The 24,611-nt window shown below is 31.7% G+C and overlaps 1 protein-coding gene across 2 annotated transcripts in view; it reads right to left on the bottom strand.

The window, feature by feature from the left end:
- Positions 1-24,611, bottom strand: part of Gycalpha99B (guanylate cyclase 1 soluble subunit alpha 2) — a 124,678-nt gene that overhangs the window by 51,997 nt on the left and 48,070 nt on the right. The window contains exon 1 of one of the 2 annotated variants that reach the window (XM_085196448.1): positions 17,177-17,291. The exons of the other annotated variant lie outside the window; for it this stretch is intronic. The gene's annotated coding sequence lies outside the window, so the exon portion shown is untranslated. Of the gene's footprint in view, positions 1-17,176; positions 17,292-24,611 lie in introns of those variants that run through there. 2 annotated transcript variants of the gene reach the window in all.

Here is a 24,611-nt window from a genome sequence, read left to right on the forward strand (position 1 = left end):
CACCATTTACTTTATTTATGGCTTCGGTATTGCCCAAGTTGACATACGATGTACGTTTCATATAGATATGACTATGTATGCTATGAACTCTAGAAATCTTTGTTCAAATATTACTTTTCTACGTCAGTATCGATTAATTTTAGTATAGAATTTTAATTACTCTTCTCTCCATTCTTTTAGCCTAGAGATGATGGTTTCTATAAAATGGAATACAATTGAGAGCAAATTAAAGAAATATTAGTATTATACAAATAAAATAAAAACAGCAGTACTTTTTCTTGAATTTAAACAATTTTGAGAAGAAAAAGAAAGAATGTATAACAAATTTCTTCCTCGGTCTAAAATCTTATCTTAAATTTGCCGCCCGATTTAGGGAGCTACGTGTTGAGCGGCGAAACTTAACGACACCTCGTCTACCATGAAGAACTGAAAGTAATTCTTTCCTCTGAGCGGGAATCAAACCCGCAACCATTTTACTTACAGTAAGACATCAAAAATGGAAATTGAATAGATAGTATTTTATTTAAAAAATTCTAATAAAAAAATTAACAAATTATATACAATTACAGGCTGAAACTGCCAAAACCACATATAATATCATTAAATATTACATCTTCAAGACTAAAACTCAAATTTATTAACAAAACACTGCTGAACGAGCGACATACTAAAACGGCGTCGCGTCTCTACATAAGAGTGACAAATTATAGCAAAATGCACTAAAGGAACTTTCTCAGTATTTTGCTGAATGTGTATTACTTATGAGTTAGCTGTCAGCGACGTGTATTTAATCGTCTAGGTTTTAGTTTTTTTAGTTTTTCGTCTAGGGTAGTAGTTTATTTTTTTTTAACTGTCCCCCGCATCTAGTGGTTTGGACAGAGGATACCCTCAGAACGATCGGAACTTAACGCCAAAAAATGCTCCTTACCAAAAAAAGCAAGAAAATTAAAAAATCATTCCCTCGTGTAAGTGTCGAACCCATAACGATCGCTTTTACAGTTTTAGTACTTTTTTAGCAGAACTATGTAACTATTTACATAACGTTACCGTAACAGACTTATCCGAACTAAGTGTCTGAGAACTTCTAGAGATTACTTTCTATTAATAGTACTTATTACAATGTAAAATAACAACATGAAGTTTTTTTTTTACATAATATATCGTATATTTATAGAAGTGAAATGGAATAAACATAAGGTATAGTTGTGAAGTAAATTTAACTTATAAATTAAGTGTATAGGTTTTCCAATAGTTTCATACATTCCCGCATATAGCAGGGTAGGCAGAAGGAACCTGTTGATAAGGCATTTCGTTCGCAATTTAAATAATTTAAATTACGTAGTACGTATCCCTTACTGGAAACAGATATTCATTTGCATTAACACAGTTTTCAATGTCTCACCAATTAGAGAAGCTTGTAGCGTGCGTAGTGTCTTGTATAAGATGTACACATTTAAGGTAGATTCACACTATAGTTCCAGTCATGGAAATTTTATAAGTATTTACATACAATCTATATTAATATAATAAAAAAAAATAGAAAAGTCAATTCTCTGTTCATGAGTTAACTATCGTTAATATACCAATATAAAACAAATGAAAAAAAACCACTCAGTAGAAATTCTGTCTACAGACAGAAATTCGATATACATAGGTTCGTAAGTGAAAATAATTCTTTCCCCGAGTAGAAATCGAACCCGCAACCAATCCCCTCACATACAAACCTCTCCCACATAACCACCATCGCCTGATTTTAATTATATCAAAATTAAACGTATGTATTTGTACAGTGACATCTATTTCCAAGTACACATCGGATTATTAAACATTTCAAAGTGAATGTTTAGATGACTAAATTAATTTACTTCTGACTAGAAATTAATATCTCGTTTATGAGATAATATTGACTCTCAATATGGAAAATATTTTAGTAATATTATATTATATGAAATTTATTCAATTTGTAACTCAACGTTGTAATTATACTTTCATACGTCAATATTATAACATAGCAACTATTAATATATAATTTAATTTGAATTTTATCGATATAAGCGATGTTTATATCAATAAAACTCAAAAAAACTTATTAGAAATTGGTTTTAAGTTTTTTTTTATAATAACTAAAATAAAATAGTATAACTGTATGTTTTCTTGTAAATCGTACCGTTACTACGTCACCGTTACCGTTTAGTAATTTATAGTAGGTATATGTCTCTCTCTTTTTCTTTTACTTTTTAAATAGAAAACAATATAAATATTACTACAATATCAGAAACTGTGCCTTGGCAAGCTAAATGTAGGACGGACCCTAATAAAGGAGCGCGATGACATAATTAAAGTCGCTGGCAGAGAGTTGAAGATTGTCTTCACTAGCATGGTATTAAAGTCATTGAACAGACTGATGATGATGATGATGATGATGATGGCAAGGTCCTTTATCATACTTATCTATTATAGAATGTCTATAGTACTTAAATTTTTCAATAAGATGTCCTTCCGAACGAAAAATTGCAAATTTAATATAAAAATCTATTTCACACTAAGGTAATAACCATTTAATTTTACAAGCAATTTGTGAGAGAAATTCGGTTACGAGCACATTAGAGACGAAATGAAATGCGTCAGAGAGGAAAATCATCTTCGAGGACGCCAACGTTCGAGAGGTCAGTATTTACAGATTAGATATCTATCGTTTAATAATGAAAAAGTATTTACTTAGTTGTTGCTAAGTTCTATAATGATTTTTATGATATTTTATTTTAGCTTTACGCTGTATCCTAGATAAAGCAGAAAATAGAGAACCTACTGTTGAGACACTCCGTCCCCCGCGCACCGCTTCATTTTTGAACTTAATGCCACTTTTTGTCTTGGTATTAATGGAGTGCTAAGAAATCAAAATAATTAATGTCCCCGAGTAGGAATCTAACCCACTACCATCGCGTTTTCATTTAGACACTGTTCCTCTGCACTACGATGGTCTCTATCTAACATATATTTTTTTTCCTTTTCAAAATTCTAAAAAGAAGAAAAATGAGATTTCTTTTTCCACATTTAAACTGAATTTAGTTTATTTTAATTAAATTTTTCTATCAATATCTATATACTTTTAAGTCATGTATATTTTCAGTTACTATATAACATTTAAAAGTAATAAATTTATATATATATCTACTTCCGGGTTACATATTACTAAAATATTACTAAAATTTGCATCCTATGCTATCTCAGGAGTAATCTTCGAATACTTTTACAAGTATTTCAATATTTTGTTCTCTGAGTCTCTGAGGTGCATATATCCTGAAATTTATGTCTAGGTTTAGGCCCAGAACGGAGAGCTTTTATTTTAGAAAATAAACAGAGAAATATTCGTTTGAAGATTTCCGTAATATATTAAGAGAATTAAAGTAATAAAATTAAGGTAATAACTGATATTACTAAAATTGTAAATACTCAATATTTCTCTCCTACAAGATTCCCACTACTGCATAAAAATCAATGTGAGGATTCGATTCCCCTATATATCTTATTACTAGAGAGAAGAAAGGAAATTAATTGATTCCCCCAAGTGGTAATCGAAATCACAACTATAGCGATTAAAGTCAGACGTATCACTGCGCTACGACGCTCTCTATACAACTGCCTGCCTTATATAAATATATATGATATTTATATAAATATACGAATAGTAATTTCAACATACAATCATCATAAATTAAATGCGCTCGGTCCACGACGCGCTACCAAATTGTCCTTCATAAATTATTCAATCAATGTATACAAAACAAAACAGTTAACACGTATTTATATAAGACAAGGTATAATCGGAGTATAAAAAGATTTTTTATTCCAGCTGCACGCTGTTGCTGCATGTGGGTAGGCAAAGGGAGCCTACTGCTAAGATTCTCCTTTCCCCATTTTGTACGAATTTTTGAGATATTGCATGTAGATTGATGGAACTCAACGACGCGCTTTGTCTTGTTACTATAACGAGGAATTAAAATAATTATTTCCCCGAGTGGGAATCGAACCCACTACCCGAACCCAAAATACTTGCTTAACATTTTTAAACTAGAATTCATGATTTCTTTCTATATAATATTTAAGAAATCCTTCTAGTTATTCTACACCGAAATAAAATAGCGTTGCCAAAAAATTATATAGAGATCATTATCTCTCTTAAATCGTATATACGAGTGTGTGAAGGCGAAACGTGTTTCTTTGTGCTTTTCCAATAAAGTACATCGGCGTTATTACGTGAGTATACAAGATATCACGTTTTTAATACTGTTACACTGAAACCGAGTTTTTTCATTCAAATGGTGGTAAATTAAGAATCATATTTGAAAATTTAAAAATGTGTAAAGCACCTATTGACACAGTTGTGCATACCTCTTTGTTCAAAAGCGATAATTCTATGTTCAAATATCGCTTAAAGAATAAAAGTATAATTTCAATAAAAAAAACCTCTGGATTAGATGTTATAGAGATAAATTATATATTTAGGTTCCGATTTTATTTATTGTTTCGAAATTTTTAATATCTGGATTTGAATCTTTCTACAACGAAAGCAACGATTTATTTAAGTAATACTGCTGAACTGTATAATACTATATAAATTCCGTTCTTTTCCCTGTTTCGTGAAATCGTCTTTTATATCTCACTTACATTCTCCAAGGAATCTTTATGCCAAATTTCTGAATTATACGGCACTTAGTTTCCTTTGCGCGTTTTCTATCACTTACTCAATAACAAAAGAGTTTTATATATTCACACTGACGGCTCAAACTAACAAAAAGTATGTTGATATGTTGGTCACTGATCTCTTCTATTTTTAGTGAAAGTTCCATTAAAATCGATTCAGCTCTTAAGGAGATTAGACCGAACATGCAAAAGACAGACAAAAGAAATTAATTAAATATAGACATACATATATTACACAGATTGATTCGTCTCATTATATCGAGAATATAATCAATAATGAACATGTTTAGCGTATATTAAGAGCATATGTGAGTGTTTCGAGGTGCTACTACGTTGTAGTTGCTAATTAAAACACTTCCGTTCCGCACATTGCGCCGTATTCTGGAGCATTGTGGTTTCTGTGGCGGAGTACAACGCTGCACTTTCCTTTTATTTTATTTACTTGAACGGGAATCGAATCCCCAACCTCTGGTGCTTACAATGGCACGCTTGTGCCCTTATGCCACGACTGATCTCTACATATTGTTATATTGTTAACCTTTAAGTATGGACGTCGGGTCTCACAGACCCATCTAGGTCTACGAATTCTACAAATCGGCCACTTCTCGGTGACCTCCGCCACTGAGTCGCTCAGTACCTTTCGTATTAATGCCAAAATGAATGTAGATAGCAGTGGTTGTGTCTCTGGGTCCAAAACACGCGAGTATTTAACTTTCTAAACGGGGCCTGGGTCTGTCAGACCCGACGTCCATGTTTCCCATACATAATGATTTGAAAACACCATATATTTTTATAATATTACAAAATATACTTTAATATTTTAATTGTATTATTTGTATTCAAATGTTTTTATTGTTATATATCATATATTATTTTGCATTGTTTGTCATATATTTTAGTAATATAAATATTATTTACCTAAAAAAAGATTCAATTTTTTTAGTTTTTATGATAAAATGGAAAAAAATGATCGACCAAGCACGTCAGGGACAAATATATCGGTACTTTATAATCAACATCAATCAAAAGAATTGGACGACGACATTTTATAAAGAAAATAACACTTTATCAAATAAAAAGACGCGTTTCGTATACTAAACTACTCTAAAAATTGAGAATGACTTTGACTCGCGTTTCGCGATCTGATCTATCATTTATTGAACATGAAGCAAAAAAAATAGTTTTGGGTTCTTGAAAAACATGTATACTTTGCCCCCATATAATATATAAAAAGACAACACATACTTATGTTGACTGCAATCGTCCTGTTAGCCAACAATGTTGAAAGCCATTGTGTATCGATGTTCAATAATACCTTATCTTGAGGTGTTGTCAAAATTTTTATTTTATAACATAAGATGTAATTTTTTTATTTTTTTTATTTGTTAGACTTTATATTTTGTTAAAAAAATATTTATTTTATTATCTGTCTTTTTTTATAGTATTATTTTCTTAAGAGTCATCCCATGTGGCCAAAGACTAAAATTGTGACTTTAAGTTACTTAAATCGTTGTGATGCGTAAACTTTAATAAAAAGCGATTTTATTTATATTGATTTTGCTTGATTTGAGGCTATTCATGTAAACTAAAACATAAAATTGTCTTCTTCCTTTAAAAAACAGACGGAATATGACCAATAAATACACTGGTCTGACAGACCCGACGTCCATATTTGTGTTATAAAAAAATCACGTCCATAGTTAAAGGTTAAAACACGTTTTAAATGCAAATTTTGTTAATTAAGTTAATACAATAACTATTTTAAAATGTGGTTATTGTACGGCTTTCCGGCTTTAGCGGTTAATTTTGGCTGTTTAATTTAAAAGTATTTTAATAGTATTCATTATAAGCTCATAAAAATCCAGTCAGAGTAAACTCGGTTTAACAAAGGCAAAAAGTTTAATGGAAAAATTAATAAATCTTACTTAACGTGGTATATATATAGTTCAATTTTTATACCAAAAAAAAAATTGATTGAAACTGTCATGGCACAGCCTTTCATAATTTAGCGTTTCTGTATACACGACGATTATGAGTTCGATTCCCACTCAGGGGAACGAATTATTTTCATTTCCTTATAGCAAGATGCTATATTTCTAAAAAAAACTCCTAGTTTTATCTATAATAATAGACGAGATAAAACAAGATACAGAATCGTTTATGTGAGGAATATGGTCAGCAATTTCACAGCAACAATAAACATATCGAGTGAGATTGACTTTCTACTTTTATTAGAGCTATTTTTTTTATTACCAACATTCAATGAGGTAATATTTGCTGGACTCGCCTCCCATCGATTCTGATTAACTCGGATATGGGAAGTGGAATGATGTAACAGAGAATTTATATTCATACCCATATATGTATGCGGAAGTTAGGTTTTGTTTTTTGCTAATTAAAAATTAAAATTAAATTAAATCAGCTTCACGCTGTATCCCGCACACAACAGAGTAGCAGATTGAATCTAGTGTTAAGACACTCCGTTTGCCACTTTCTGGAGACATTGCGTGTTGAGTGGCAGAACTCAACGCCGTTTTTGCCTCGACACCAGAGCGAAGAAATGGAAATATTCCTAACCTGTCTTTGCGTGAAAAAGCGTGAAGCTGCTACTTTATAGACAACATTTTTATATATACAACAGATATCAGTTATATATATCTAATAATATATAATGAACAGAGTTCCAAATCTGTTTCTGTAACGCAGCAGTATTTTAATCCGCATCTCGTAAATAAATATTTCACTTCCTCGAGTGGGGATCGAACACACAACCGCTGCGTTACAGTCACACCCTGCCGCTGCGCCACGACGGCCTCAACATTATCTAATAATAAAAAAAGAAAATAGAGAACGGAGTGTCTTAACACTAGGTTCCCTTTGCCTGTTGGGTGCGGGTTACAGCGTGAAGCTGATTATCTATTATTTGTAACATATTAACACCACAAAGCAAGCACCTACCGACATCTTTTTATTCCAACCAAGACTATTCCTCAGAGTGGAACTGTCAAGCTGTCACTGTGCCGAAGTAAGTTTGACAGGTAACTAAAATTACATTGTAGACTTGTGAGGCTATTCCACGTGAACTTTGTATGGATGTCGCCTAAGTTTACCGCAGTGATTTAATACCTTGTCATATTTTGGTGTTTTAGAAAGTCTGTATTAATGTTTTAGAACAACTATTCTTTTGGACAGAAATGTCATGATATTTATAGATGTTTGATTTAGAAAACTTTATTTTTAGAACCCATTGAAAGTATAACCTATATAAAAATTATAAAAAAAATAATGGCTAGCATCCATCTCTATCATCCATGTCTCTACAAGGAACTATATTATAAGGGTCTTTATATCGAATCTTAAAGATTAATATTAACGCCATAACAGAGTAACAGAGTAGGCAGAAAAACCTGATGTGCTATATTCTCCGTCCGAATTCAGGCGTTGCCTGTTGTATAGCAGAACTTTTTTACGGTGTGAGACCAGTAAAATAAAAACAATTCACTCCTTCAAATGCAAATTGAACCCATACATCCTGTCTACTGTCTTTTTGACGACAATACCAAGTTTAATTATACACTGCTTCCCTTAAACTTAGAGAAAAAGAAACAGTCATTTATTACACTCGATTGGACGCAGTTGGAAGGGAGGGTTTTGTCTTAATCAAGTGTACCGTTCAAATAGTTTTTACGATGACATCGATCTTGGGGAGAGGAAAATTTCTTTGTCGACTCTATGCTGATAGCAATTGTCAGTGAGATGAAGGGATTAAATGTGTATTGCGTATATTGTTTCTTACCTTCACTCTAATTTAACTTCATGCTATATTCTGCATGTAGCATGAAGTTAAACGAAAGAGTAAGAGTAGTAAGACGAAAAATGAAGGTAGACAGAGAGAACCCGTTCAGTTTACACTTTTTCCCATTAAAACACATCCCTCGAGTGGAAATCGAACCCGCAACCGTCACGTGTAAGCGTGCGGCAACTTGCGTTCTGAACTTATTTTTTTTGCTTGCCAAATATATAATTTTTGAGCTTAATGCTTTACCGTGCACATAGCAGCGCGAAAGCGTGAATTCAAAAGTTTTGTTAGTTTCACACTTTATGTTTTAGCTAAATAAATTTTAAAATCCTTTTCTTACCACAAAAATCTATTATTTTATTTCAAAATGTATAGACTAATAGATAAAAAATGGCTATTTATTTAAATAAAAGGATGAATATCATATTTAAAACTTATTTTCATTTTTCTATCACGCTTACGTCATTATTTGTCGATTTAATACTCTAATGACGTGTAAAATAGCATTGTCATGTTCTACCACCGTTCTGAAAGTGTTGCCAACAAACAAATCACGGTTATTAGAGAGTTATAACTTTTAATTACCGTTGTATATTTTGTGCTACAGTTTAAATTCTTGTCATAAATCGCGTTTAATAATATTCGAGACTTTCGTGTCATGGTGCTTACCTTGCCTAACCTGTCTTTGCGTGAAAAGGCGTGAAGCTCCTACTTTATAGACAATAATATTTTTATATACATAAAATCGAAATATCCGACAGTATAACTACAATGAACAGGGTTAAATCTGTTTCAGTGTAATGCAGTAGTATTTGAACCCGTGTCCATTGAACTGTTTGAAATCCTGTAGGTGTAGGTTCAAACCCCGTTCTATTATTTATACGTTTTTACAAGTTATCACTATTTATATAAATGAGGCCAGTCGCAGGTACATAAGCGTGTGTCTTAAAGCTTTGCCTACCCTACTACAAACGAGATACAGGATGAAGCTGAAAAAAAAGAGAATGAAAAGCAATAAAAAAAAAAAAAAGTAAATAGGCAACTTAAATACCACTTTCCTTTATGTTTGAGAGCAAAACAAAAGATTTCCGCCCAAAATTTACTATGTCCTTGGTACGTATTCCGTGTAACTCGAAATAATATCACAAGGCCTTATCAGTGTGGGTCCTTTCAACGAAACACTGTGCCAGCCCTCCTGTACAAACTTCCGGGGCAAATCGGAAAGAAATCAGCCACCCGCGAAATGGGGGTTATCATAAATCTATTTCAAAAAATACTATGGAATAATAAAGAAAACGTTATACAAGTGAATGCTTTTGTTATGTTTTGGGAAGATAGAAAGTAGTTTTTATTTAAAAATATAGCATCGTCATTTAATAAAATTTTTCGTGTATTTAGTATTTTATAGTAATCATTACATCATTATCTACACTAAATAAGTAATGGAACCTAAAGCCGCTCTTAACTTTACTAGAGTTAAATATAAAAAATTAAATAATTTATTCCCCCCAGACTTAGGATTGACCCCAAAATCATTTTATATACAGTTAGACACTGTACTACAGCGGCTTCGCAAATAATGATAACGTTAATTTACATGTTTTTAAAATATGTTAATAAGCCCAATAGAAACTATAACTAATTACGTAAAAAAAATCTATTTTTAATATCAAATTTTATTTAGAAGAACATTTACATATGTCTCACGAGTGCAGTGCAGAGTTGTTATGCTACGCTGGATTTGAGTTTCCGGTGTGACTGTTGCGATTGGCCGTCAGGCTATTTCTGTGCGTCTATTGAAACCATTTTTTATGGGCTATATGGGCTATTTCGTTGGCATTGGTACATATTGTATGTATGATTTATACTTGTATAAATTTTTAAAATCCTATATTATTTTTAAATTTTTGTGTATTATTTCAAATTTACCTAAAAAAATACGTTATTCACGGTATTATAATAAAACAAAGAAAATGAATCACATACTAAAAATAATACTGACTGTAATATATTTTTTAAAAACATATTTGATTTCATTTTTTGATTTCAGTCTAATAAATTGAACTTATTTATTTGGAGTTTAATTTTCTCCATAATTCCATTGTTCGAATATTTTTCTTGTAACACTTAAAGAAAGAATAATAAGAAATATAAGTTAGTATATTGATATATTTTAATCCCAACAAAAACATAAATGAGAAATGAGACCTAAGCTATATATTAAGTAATGCATAGTTCTCGACTTCACCGACAAAAGAAAGGGAGACATATAGAGGTGTCGAGTTCAGAGTTCAACCCAACGTTGCGCTTTTTTGGTCTTGATACCAGAGGTTCCCTGAGTAGGATTCGAACCCTCAATCGTCACGTTTACAGTTACGTTTTCCCGTGCGCCACTAGGGTCTCTATACAAATTTTATAAATATTATATGCTTGTATATACGGATTCATATGAATATTTTATATATATCAAACTCTATATCTAAATAGCTTTTACAGTTTACCAACTCAGGCAGAAACAAAAAAAAAGCTTTATAAAATCATATTATAAAATAAGAGAAAATATTCGAGAGTAACAAAATGAATGTCGCTAATGGAAGTTCACTAACTATGTATATTTCCTGCGCCAGTAGTTCCGATACCGGTGCACTTGTTTGCCCTTGTTTTACGTTAAAACCACTAATTTATTATAAACTTCTACTACCCCATAAATAAATAATACAAAAATAATATTTGTATTATGTGAGGCCTTATGGCGCAGGGGTACAAAGGCGTGACTGTAACGCTACGGTCGTGGGTTACATTGACGGCTGAGCAAATATATAATACAATCAATTCATGTTTTTTTAATAATGTAAAAGTTAGACCAAATTATAAAAAAAATATGTTTTCGTTTTCATTTATAAGTAATTTCAATTTCGCGCCTCTGACGTGCATGTTTATCTTTTCCATACTAAAAAATGTACGTTTTTAAATGTAGGTAATATTTATCTTTCTAGGATTAAATAATAATTACTTTATATTATTATAAGAACAACCGAATATTAATTCTCTAGGGAATTGTTACTCTAACTACCTATATATTATTAAACATTCGTACACATCGGCCAATGTCTAATTTCCATGCTGGATTAATGAATTAGTAAACAAAGAGCCTGCTAGATGTCAGGGAATTTCGTATCAGTACAGTAGTTCCATAACAGTGTATAACTGACAAATCCTTAATGTTCTAGTATGTATTTCAGGTTTCCAGTAACAGAATACGCTACAAATTGTTACTTAAAGATATAAACGTTAATAGGTTTTATTATTAACATTAATGTTTTCGTAATAAAAAAGAGCCATCATAGTTATATAATTGTACACGCAATGGTCGCGGATTCGATTTCCACTCTGGGGAATGTATTTAAATATAACAGAACAACGCGAAGCTCTTTGTAATTTCAGTAAGAACAATTTAAATATAATGGATATAATTATTGATTATTGAATAGCTTCGACATTTTGAAATATAACCTTCCTTTATAAAATGCCATTAACAACAAATCATTTGTAGAAAGTTACCAATTTTGCTGTGGTTGGATTGGAATGAATAAATTAGTAGAGTAGAGCGCTCGTGCATGTCACTCTAGAGGCGAAGGCTTAAATTCTGTTATTTTCAAAACTTTTAATCGACATTTTATAAATACAATTACTTGTATTAAATATTTAAAAAATATTAAAACTGGTGGCTGAATGTAAAATAAATAAATAAATGCTTTATTCAGTAATTAAATGTTACATATACACTCTAATTTAGTTGAAATATGGAAAAACAAAACAACAATTTAGAAGAGGTGAGCGTTGGCAGCCGTACTAGTGTAGACTGTGTCACAGCTGCCAGCTTTTTTGCAATTAATTATTATCATTTTCCTGCTCCGCTAAGACCAAGTACAGCGTTCAGTTTCGCTTTTCAATTTCCAATAACTCAAATTTGAGCGGAAAATGGAAGTAAAAGTTCCTCTAAACATGTGAGATATAGTGTAAAGCTGAAAAATTAAGAAAAGAAACGTAAACCAAAATTATTCCTTTAGCTTAGCTATCGTTGTAGAAATAATATCATAAATGTTTTCAATATGAAGTTACTAGGTATAAACTATTTAAATAAATTATCTATCTTTTCTTCTTTTCTACATTCTTTCTTACAACCGTTACTTGTTCAGTCGGAAATCACAAAATAAATCTTTTATTCGATTCGATTGACTCGCCTGTAAGAAATTGCACATTTGTTTATATGTGAATTAAAGTACTGGTAACGTATTTTTTCTTCCTTTATTATAACAATAAAATATTTATTATAAAATTAATATCTCCCTCAAAAGGCAAATTAATATTCAAATAAATTATATATACCTACACCTTTAGGATTATAAATTAAATCTAAACTATAAACAATTGAAAAAGTATTTTACAAGCTCCTTTATAGCATTTCAATAGCGAGCACGAAACAGAAAAGACACTGATAAGCTTTTATGTGTGTACTAAAACACAATCGCCGTGATGTCATTCCATTCTTATTACCGCAGTGCGTCGTATGGGGAATACTATATTTTTTTTATTTGTAATTCTCTTGTTCACTCATTCTATATAAATTAAGTACAAAAACGTATTATTAAGTCACTCCATTTTCTCGGGAATTGAGGAATAAATACAGTAGAATGAAACATCTCTCTATCTCATTTTTCCAGTTCTTCTAAGAATTTCGAGAAATCCTATTCTAGTGCCTCTACACTTCGTAACCTACTTACATTCACTCAATACTAGAAGGATCCAAAATTGATTGCAAAACATGAATTGATATGGCAAAACATAAATAGTAGTATTCTTCAATTTTAAAAAGTACTTGGACTATACAGAAATCGTAGAAATACTAACCATTTGCTAGTATCTATTTTTAAATAAACAATCTTTGTCTTTAGGCTTCAAAGATTTATGAAAAATATTTTTTTAAATAATTAATGTAAAATATTTAAAATTAAGAGAAAACTGTAAATGTTAAGGAAAATATTGCATAACTAGGTTTGCTCGTGTGCATCGTACGGGGAAATATAAAAATAAATAAAAAGGTTCTTGTAGCGGAGCGGAGTGACGTTGAACTGTAAACGTGACGGTTGTGGGTTCGAACCCCACAAGGGGTAATGATTATATCTAAATGATTTTCATTTTCCCAGTATTTCCCTATAAAGCAAAGTGTTGATTTTCATTACTAAACATATTTACTCGAAAATTGAAGGGAAAATGGGAAATGAAGGAAATCTTGACTAGATTTCTTACTATATGCAGGAGAAAAGCAAAATAATTCAAAGAAAGTCGTTATTTAAATTAGTTTTGTTACTCAAACGAGAATGTCGTTATGACTGCCATATTATATTTTGCATGAAAATACCAAATCTTTCATACTTAATATGAAATTCTTAGAAATACCCGTACTATAATATACCGCAGAAGTAACGAGCGTAACAATAGTAGGTAGAGCTATTTCTAATTTTTTTTCACGATTCTCTGAACTAACAATGGTCCGTAATTAAAAGTGAAATAATGGTACTATTTGAATACACATTGTGGTGGACATGCGACTGGGTCACGCGCGCTTTTCAGTTGAGCTCACGTTGATAGAATAAGCGATAGATTAATTATTTTTGTATAAAATTTTCCTTTTGTTGTACATTGTATTGAATGTATAGCTATTTTCTTTTTGGAACGTTTGATTTTAATGTGAGTCGTGATTATGAAACTTTTTTATTATTATGATTAACATTGTACTTATTTCTGGCTATGATAAGGAATGAAATTTAATAGGTTTTTGTAAGAGGAGCTCTAGCTTATTTACCTATTTTATCATTTAGAAGGCCAAGGCTAATAAAGAAACTTAAAAATAGACCTAAACTTCAAAAGACTACATTACAGGAATGCAATTTTTGAAGTTGAGGTCCCTCTTATAACAATACAGCTTGAAACTTTTTTTTATTCTTAAAAGTCTTACGTATTAAATACGTTACAAACCGTATTTCATATATTATTATTTTTTACCACATTTATTAACGGATTATTTTAGAAAATAATATAATGAGTTTTCATTAACGCTATCGCTTCCGCTCCCGCTACCTGTTATAAAGCACACACTGACCTTAAGTGCAAACGCTTAGAAGCCATTCGTGTTATAATTAAGAATGTATATAGTGTAGCAAGTCCAGTTGATTTTCTGATACTGTCGTTAATAATGACTTTTGTATAAAATTTGGAACAATTAATCAACGCTACCTTGGTACGGCCTTGAAATGAAAGTGTCGAATATTTTTTTATAGCATTTCGACCTAATTTTTTTTATAAAATATTATATATTAAAATAAAAGACGTAGGATCACAACTTACTTTAAAAATATAAATTATAATTATGATCATTTCAATATGTCAGATTTTTATGATGGTTGTATATTTCCTGCTTGGAAAATAAAAAAAATATTACCTACTAAGATAATTATTTTAATTGATTTGTTTTTCTATTCAGTTATAACAAAATATCTGAATAGGTACAATTATTACATACATAAAAATTAGAGGACATAGTGTTAATCATTGTACGTTAAATAGGTGTAGTGGGTAGAGGGAAGGTTCCCTTCTAGGAGAGGTTCCCTCCCTTTACCACCGTGGTAAATAGAAAGTTTAAGTTAAGTTACATAACATTTAATATTATTTCCTCTTTAAAAATGTATTTTTCTCTTTCTAATTAAATTTGTTCAATCTTTTTCAATATTCAATATATTTTTTTATTTTGAGTTCCCCCACTCAATATGGGGAACCAAAGTATTTTACTGAGAACGGAGTATACGTACGAATATTTTTTTTAATAATTATTGTTACAAATATTAATTGCGACGTTTAGATCCACCATCCTACATAATGTCATGAAAAAATGGACGGAAAGTATGTAACAGAGCATTTTAACTCTAAGTTTAAGTGCTATGTGCGTGAAAAGGCGCAAGCTGAATTTGGTCCTTCAATTTTTTTTCTGTTTTTCTCTTAATTTATTCATCACATAAATTTTTACTATGGCAAGTCTTAAACCTAACACAAGTACTTGATTAATAACCAAAATAACAGTATCTATAACTATTTGAGTGCTCTAATAAAATATTTATACTTTCAATTATATTTATTCCCTTGTGAAATTAAGAGCCTACTTGGAATTTGTAATAACGTTAGTTATATTATATTAACAAGGTTTTGGTAGTATTGTGAAAAATGGTCGCCGCTGGTCCTTATCTTATTTTCACGCTGTATCCCGCTCATAGCAGCATAGGCAGAACGAGAGAGAGTTGTATTCCCACTCGGAGAAATTCATATTTTTTATTTTTTCGTCGTGGTAATAACACAAGGCGCGGCGTTGAGTTCCGCCACTAAACAGGCAATGTCACGAATCAGGCGAAAAGTGTGTACCAGATTATCTTAGTACTAGCTGCCCTCTACCTATCCTGCTATAGGCGGTATACAGTGTAAAGCTAAATGAGAGTAAAATTATAATAAACGAAACCCTAATCATTGCATTCACAGTCAAACGCTTTACCACTGTGCCATTAAGGCCTCATATACAATATTTTAATAAAAAAAATGCAAAGACAGGGCGTACCACTAGTAAAGTTGTGAATATAATGATAATACTATACTCGCGTTAAATCCCCTGATATTAGCTATGTAATATGTAATTTATTGCTTATTATTAGTATAGTTGCGAAGCAAATTATTTATTTAAGTTATATAATAGTACCTATATGTTTAATAAATATATACAAAATACATTTATATGTATAAAAATCTTTTAATTAAGTATGATAAGCTTAGAGTTGTATTAATAACCAGCTTCTTCTAAATTATGTAGCGACTCGAGTGACATTGCTATACAACTACAGATATTTTTAACTATATTTTGGCCTCAGTAAATATACATACAGATATTTTATATACCTTCATTTTCTATTACCAACAAAAAAACAAATTACTAGGTACTATAAAACATATTTAAACTCGCAATTATAACAATACAGTAGCTTTACCCTAATAAAAGAGATATATAATACCTATCTACAAATATTTAACGCGTCCCTTGGGCTCACCGAATTTTAAATGCAAACCTTACATTCCGTTTTCATATAAATTTATATTGAAAATTTACATTTATGTTTCAACTTACTGTTAATATTTTGCCTTATATTTTCTGATATTAAATAATATTTAAATAAAGTAATATAATTTTATTAATATTAAATTTATTTAATTTTAATAAGTCATAAATAATGCTAAAAATATTTTGAGGAAAAACTAAAATCTTATATAGATTTTAAAGAAGTTACAAAACGAATGTACATAAATAACTTAATTACGAAAAATCTATAATAAATAATTATATATGTAAAAAATACTTATTAAATATAAATAAAAATGTTATATATGATATATTTAAAACGGAAATTATTATCAATACTAAAAAAAAACTTACATAATTACTTACAAACAAAAATCCAAAAAAGTCTAAAACGCACCATTTTTTCATAAAAAAAAATAAAAAATATTTCATTACATTTTAATAAAAATATATCTATTACTAATAATAATCATAGATAATAATATAATAATACTCACAGTACAAATCCACTTATATAAAACACACTAACACAACACGAAAGCTATTCACGTCCGAAGACAGCACGTGGTGTCCGTAGCGGAGTCTACGCGGTACTACCGACCGAGCGATGCGCACGCTTCCCAACATATTACAAAATGATCTTATTCTCTGTTTGTTAAGGCCTAGAATTGTTTATTTTTTAGAATTATGATTATAAGAGATTATGATATAATTTTGTTTTTATAATATTTCATAATTTGTATATGCAGGAGAAGAATAGATAGAGAATAGAGTGGCCTATTACGAAGGTCGTAATGTACGTCTAAAAATTGGATTCCTTATGGTATTCAAGCTGTTGAAGTTTAATATTTTCATGGTGCTCTGGTAACGAGGCAAAGCGCGGCGTTGAGTACCGCCACTTGACTTTTTCCTTCAGCGGAAAGTTTAACAAAAATAAGCAAACTTGATATAAAAATAGTCGGAGTTTCTAACCAAATTAATTAAAACATTCTATTAAGATGTGATTTTCTAATTATTTAGACAAAATGATATTTCAGTTCGTTTCTAATAAACATTGTAGATGTTACATCATAATCTATTACTATTACATTGAATTGATAAATTTCGCTTGGTATTAATATTTCAATTTTCTCCTATATTCTTTTATCTTCACTCTGTATCCTGCACACAGCAGGGTAGGCAGAGGGAACCTGGGAACCTAGTGTCAAAGCACTCCGTTTCCATTAAAACACTTCTGTTACCTACTGTCCGCTGAATTCTGGAGGCATTGCGTGATGAGTTACGAAACTCAACGCAGCGCTTTGCCTCGTTTTGCGTTAAATGTTTTTCATTTTTTATATACAGTAACTAAACGTCGTAGAGGTGTCTATATCCAGGAACGGATGTCACAACACAGATATGATTGTAAAGACGATTTCTATATAAGCACTCAGCTATTAAAAAAAAACAATTTATATAAAGTAAACAACAGTAAATCCATTTTCCTACATAATATTACAAAGCCGGCCCTAGACAGTTAACCGAAGTCCTACAAGCTCAATGGCATTAAGAAATATTTACACATAATAAATTCTTAAACAATCACTGTCTAAGCATTCAAAGCATTGTACTATTAGAGAATATTATGAAAAGTATGATATACTAGTGAACCCAAACGCAGCTACGCCCGCTTGAACTGTACGAATATTTATTAACTATATTTATGAAATTATTTTCACTTTTCAATAGCTCATTTTGAGTGACGTTTTCTAACAAACTTTGCAGACCGTTGCTTAGCAACGGTCGCATAGCGACGGTTGTTATTAACATGACGGAATAAATTGCATGTCAAATTAATAAGTATTTTAATATACTGGTATAAATCGAAAATATTACAAATATGAGAAAAAAAAGTATCGTATGTTCATCCCGAGACCCTCAAGTATCTCTATATGAGTATTTTATCACAATTAAATTAGCGGTTTGGCCCTGATTGCGTAAAAGACAGACAGACAGACAAACAGACAGAGTTACTTTCGAATTTATAATATATGTATGGATATACAATGCACCTCTTTCCTTAGCAGGAAAATATGATTTTTATATTTTCAAGCAAATTGTGCCATGAAATAATTTTTCCGAACTCAGCGAATAAAAGCTCGATGCCGGAAAGCCTCAATCAGTGTATATTGTCTTAAAATCGGCAACCTATTGAATATAGCTATGACTCACATTCATTTTTTATAGATGTAACTTCAGGTATTAATGATTTTAGTGCCCGTAAATAATTTCTAGTATTATTTTCTAAATTTACTTAACAAATATAAATATCTTAGTAACATGTTATTCACTTTTATAAATCAATTAAAAACGAAAAAATAATTATTTATCTGTCTTATAAGCAGAAATCTCAGTGTAACAGTGTATGACTGTTTCCCATGGTTGTAGGTTCGATTACTTCTATGGAGATTAAATTATTTTTTTCCCCGGTCTTGTTTACTTCCTCCGCTAAATATGCATATCTCGAATCAGGTGGAGAGTGGAGAACGGAAGATTTTACACTAGATCATCTAACCTGTTTTGCGAGTTAAGACTTGACTTTAAAACCTTAAAAAGTAATATATTATATTAATGTTTGACTCTATAGTTCTTGTAAATATTAAATATCTTTATTTATCCTTTTCAATAACATAATTATGTCAATAATAATATCAAGAAATTCTATTTACTAATATTATTAATTTGAGAATTTGCAAACATGAATGGTTAATCAATTTTCGCATAAAACTACGGAACGAATCTAAATGAAACTTTACAGTATATATAAGAGTAACTTATAGGCTACAACTTTTGTAAATAAATTTAGGTAAGCGATGCCGGGCTTTTGTCGCTAGTAAGATTTACTTACGTAATCTTAAAAATAGACCGGTGTGTGGGAAACGGAGTGCCTTAACACTATGTATCTCCGCCTTCCCTACTGCGAAAAAAAATAGAATTAGAAGCTATTTTCTAATAAATTTACAAATAAACTTATAAAAAAATTTTTATAAATTTCTAAAGTGGACAAAGTATTTTTAGCATTTACATTATTTATTTCGCTATGTTAAATAAGCTGGCTTATACTTAAATTTCAATCAACTGTCCAATGCAAATCCTCTTAAAGTATTAGAAAATACTTTTTTCCTTTTAATGTCAATACGGTATAGAATTTTAATGAACTTCCTCCACCCTTCAATTATCGTAGCGTTTATTTGTCTACAATAATTTGAGACATCAAAGTGAGTAATAATTATTCTATGTAATCTTTGCTTGTCTAAAAATGTGAGAAATGCCAAAAATTAAAAGAAAATAGTAGAAATGGTTTAGTAATATAAGATATATATTCTCGTTCGGGGTAATGAATTGTTTTTCATTTCCCCGCTTTGGTGTGGCGTTAAATTCCGTCGTTCAACTTGCAATGTCTTAAAAGATCAGACGGAAAATCAGTAGCATAATGTCTTATATTAGGTAATCTTTGCCTATCCTGCTTTATGCGGGATACATAGTACATATTTTCATTGTATGTATATATAACGAACATGGCTTGTTATTTTTTTGTGAATTATAATTTCATCTATAATCTATTCATTTATTATCTTGTGTATATAAGAAAAAAATAAGATAGCGCTTTCAAATATTATGAAAGGACAATTTCTATTATAACTTACATTCCACTTGGCCTAGCATAGGCCATATTTATTCATAGGCTTCAAAAACCTTGACATGCATCGAGAATTGAGATGAAAATGTCCTTCTTATGTAGTCATATGAGCTCCCTTACAATATTTAAAGAATTATAAATATAATTGAGGCCAGGCGCAGGGGCACAATCATGCGACTGTAAAAGTAGGAGATTTGGGTTCGATTCCCACACAAGGAAATTAATATTTTAATTTCTTCCCAGATTCTGCCTGCTCTTGCATATTCAGGATACAGTGTGAAAATATACAAAAAATATTTTTTTTACGTTCGGAAATTTATGATAAAATCATATTAATACACATTCGGGCCAAGACAGGGCTGGCCACTAGTTAATACCGTACTAGCGTAGTCATGGTTATCATTTCACGTTCAATGCAAGATATAATAAGAATATTATTATTACAAAGCAAAACCCAGCAATGTATTATTCATTTGTAGTAATAAATTCTGGTTCTCCATCATATCATTCATGCTTCGCGATCAACAATGAAATATAAATAAGAAAGTAACTAGCTAGGCCTGGAAGCATCTGCTTCTGATAAGTCGTTGTTACTTTTATTTCTAGAATACTCTTGAGGCCGTCATGGCGCAGGAGCACAAGGGTCGAGGATTCGATCCGCATTTGAGGGAATGAATTATTATTTACTAGCGGCCCGCCCGAGGCTTCGCCGGCGTGAACTACTTTTTATTATTAATTTCTGTCTCCATGGCTACGTCATAGTGACGTCTATGCAAAATTTGAGACTCCTAGCATTTGTAGTAACGAAGTTTCATACAAACTTTCGACTCCAAAAACAACCCCTTAGAAGTCGAATATTGCAAATTCCCGTCTTAGCGAGCACCTACGTCCTATAAATAACTCCTATGCAAAATTTTAGATTCCTAGCACTTGTAGTTTCTGAGATTTCATGATGAGTGAGTGACCTTTCGATTTTATATATATAGATTAATATTTTCATTTCTTTGCTCTGGCAACAAGGCAAAGGCAAAGGAAGTGACTTAATACTAGATTCTGTCGGGATGCAGCGTGAAGCTGATTTTATGATTAAAATATTCTTTTTTTTTTATTTAATAGATAAAAAAGTTAATTTGCATTTTTTTTGTATAGATTTACGTTGTGTAATTAGCGGGGAGATCTATAACCAGAGACCCTAGGCAGCCCTAACAAAACACGAGAGCTGATGGCGCTGATGGGGCACCGCCAAGGTGACGAGTACCTGAGCGCCTTCTCTGATGTGATAAGTGGCGACGAATGTGGCGTTGAGGCCCGCCACCCGACTTTACTTTTACATAGTGATTATGTGAAATAATTTATAAAATTCATAAACACTCTGTTGACTAAAGTTTGAACTGACACCTGCTACGTTAACTTCCTATACTGAGCTGGAACGAGCTCAACAAATATTTGTGTAATTTATATAAAGAAAATATTTATTATTTTATATACATTTACCTAGAGATTCTGTCTAGATATTAGATTAATAGGTAGTTCGCGTGTATATATGGCTGCCACGCTATATACTGTAGTATAAACGAAAAATATGTGACATAGTGAACAGGGGCACAAAATATTGTGGGTTCGATCCGCACTCGAAGAAATGGAATATTTATTTAAATATATACATTTTCATTTCTTTTTATAAACTGAAAATTTAAAACGTGGCTACCACTTTTCTAATATAAGTAGGGGATTATAACGTAAAAAATATTAGGGCAAAATTTATTAATTAACTAGCGACCCTCTTGCGGCTTCGCCCGCTTTTACTACTGGATTATTCATATAATGTATGTTTGCAAAGCACTTAAGATAATGTGAAAATTAATTAAACCCTAATGTAACCCGGATTTTCATAGTTTCAATAAGGATTTTCAAATCAATCAAATTTTCGGCGACCCCGCTTGTATAAACAAAACATCGAGGCGAGCGGTTTCGCAGCAAGGATTTTTTGATATTGTAACAACTTCTAAAGTACTTATTAAAATGAAAAACAGTAAAAGACAGTTTTGATCTACATTAAATGGCCAACGTAACTAATATACTTATTTATATACTGAGAGTAAGGCATAAGTAAAACAGGACTCGATACAGCTGAGGTGTCAACGGCGTGATGTGTTAACAATTAAATGCGTTTTTTTCTAAAACTATTCGCAATTTCGAAATTGTGTAAAAAGCAAATTTTATCTTCGTTTAACGTAGAAATTTAATAAAGTATTTTAAAAGATAAGGATTAATACCATTATGGAAACATATCCCTCACAATAAAAAATATATTGAATTTACTATTTTTAGACAGAAATATGATCACTACACGTTATTTTTAAAAGATACAAATATGCTCTCGCGTACTTTTTTATAGATCTTATTAAGAGGAACAGTACTCCAGTACATTTATTTCATGTAGTACTTACCATTAAAGCAGCGCATGCGCGAAAGTGTCTCAACGGGTAAGACTTTATACACGTTTATCGTATTTAATTGTTAATTTACATAAGAATGTACAAATGAGAAATACTCGACCTAATGGTGAAAACCGCATCAAAATCCGTTGGGTGGTTTAGAAGAAGAAGAGTTAGAAATTTCAGACAGACACGAAAAGCGACTTTGTTTTATAAGATACTAGCGACCCTCTTGCGGCTTCGCCCGCTTTTACTACTGGATTATTCATATAATGTATGTTTGCAAAGCACTTAAGATAATGTGAAAATTAATTAAACCCTAATGCAACCCGCATTTTCGTAGTCTCAATAAGGATTTTCCAATTGTTTTACACAGCAAGGATTTTTTAGTAGGCACCGTAATTTTAAATCTGTGCTACTAATCTTTTCAAGTACTTATTAAAATATATTTAAATGACTATTTTTAAACGGAAGAAATTATAAAAAAAACCTACCTACTAATAACTACTACAAAAAATATGAAACCAAATATATCACGCTGAAAACACTCAACTCCAATTATCCAATACGTACAAACGCATCTAAATCTTCGTTGCTATAAAGACAGGCGGGTTTTTTTTTCGAGCTTGTGGTTAATGCTGTCCCTGATGAAAAGCAAGCACTACGCGGCTGTCTGTGAAGAAAATTAAATAGAATGCATCGGCCGGGAATCGAACCCGGGCCGCCCGCGTGGCAGGTGAGCATTCTTCCACCGATGCGTGTAAGGCAGGCGGGCGCGGCGGACGCATGGCGAGTGGCGAGCCGTTTCGCAGCAAGGATTTTTTGATATTGTAACAACTTCTAAAGTACTTATTAAAATGAAAAACAGTAAAAGACAGTTTTGATCTACATTAAATGGCCAACGTAACTCTTCTTCTTCTTCCTGGCATTAATCCCGGCTATTACCGGGGTCTGCCTTCCTACTTAACCTACTCCACTTTGCACGATCTTTTGCGTCCTCGGTGGTTAGACCATTGGCTCTCATGTCCTGCATCACGACATCCAACCAGCGCTTCCTTGGGCGTCCGGGAGGTCGCGCCCCAGGAACTTGTATAGCAAGGCACTTGCGTCCGACATAGTTCTTAGGCCGGCGCGTAACGTGGCCAAACCATCTCAAGCGACGCTCTTGGAGCTTATCCGCTACGTCACGGACCCCAAGACTACCTCGAATGAATGTGTTGCGTATGCGGTCAGACCGCGTTACGCCGCACATCCACCTCAGCATCTTCATTTCCGTGACGTGAAGCTCCTGAGTGTGCCGAGATAGTGCTGGCCAACATTCGCTGCCGTATAAAAGAACCGGTCGGACGATGCTCTTGTATATCAAATAAATGGCCAACGTAACTAATATACTTATTTATATGCTGAGAGTGAGGGATAAGTGAAACTTGAGTAACATACAGCTGATGTGTGAACGGCGTGATGTGTTAACAATTAAATGCGTTTTTCTGTTAAACTATTGGCAATTTCGGAATAGTGTAAACAGCTAATTTTATCTTCGTTTAACGTAGAAAATTAATAAAGTATTTTAAAGGATAAGGATTAATACCATTATGGAAAAATATCCCTCACAATAAAAAATATATTGAAATTATTATTTTAGACAGAAAAATGATCACTACACGTTATTCTTAAAAGATACGAATATGCTCTCGTGGACTTTTTTGTAGATCTTATTAAGAGGAACAATACTCCAGTACATTTTTTCATGTAGTACTTACCATTAGAGCAGCGCATGCGCGAAAGTGTCTCAACGGGTAGGACTTTATACACATT

This window comes from Heliconius melpomene, chromosome 13, assembly GCF_056956725.1.
Source record: "Heliconius melpomene rosina isolate 202511_hmr_F chromosome 13, ASM5695672v1, whole genome shotgun sequence".
Taxonomy (NCBI): Eukaryota; Metazoa; Arthropoda; class Insecta; order Lepidoptera; family Nymphalidae; genus Heliconius; species Heliconius melpomene.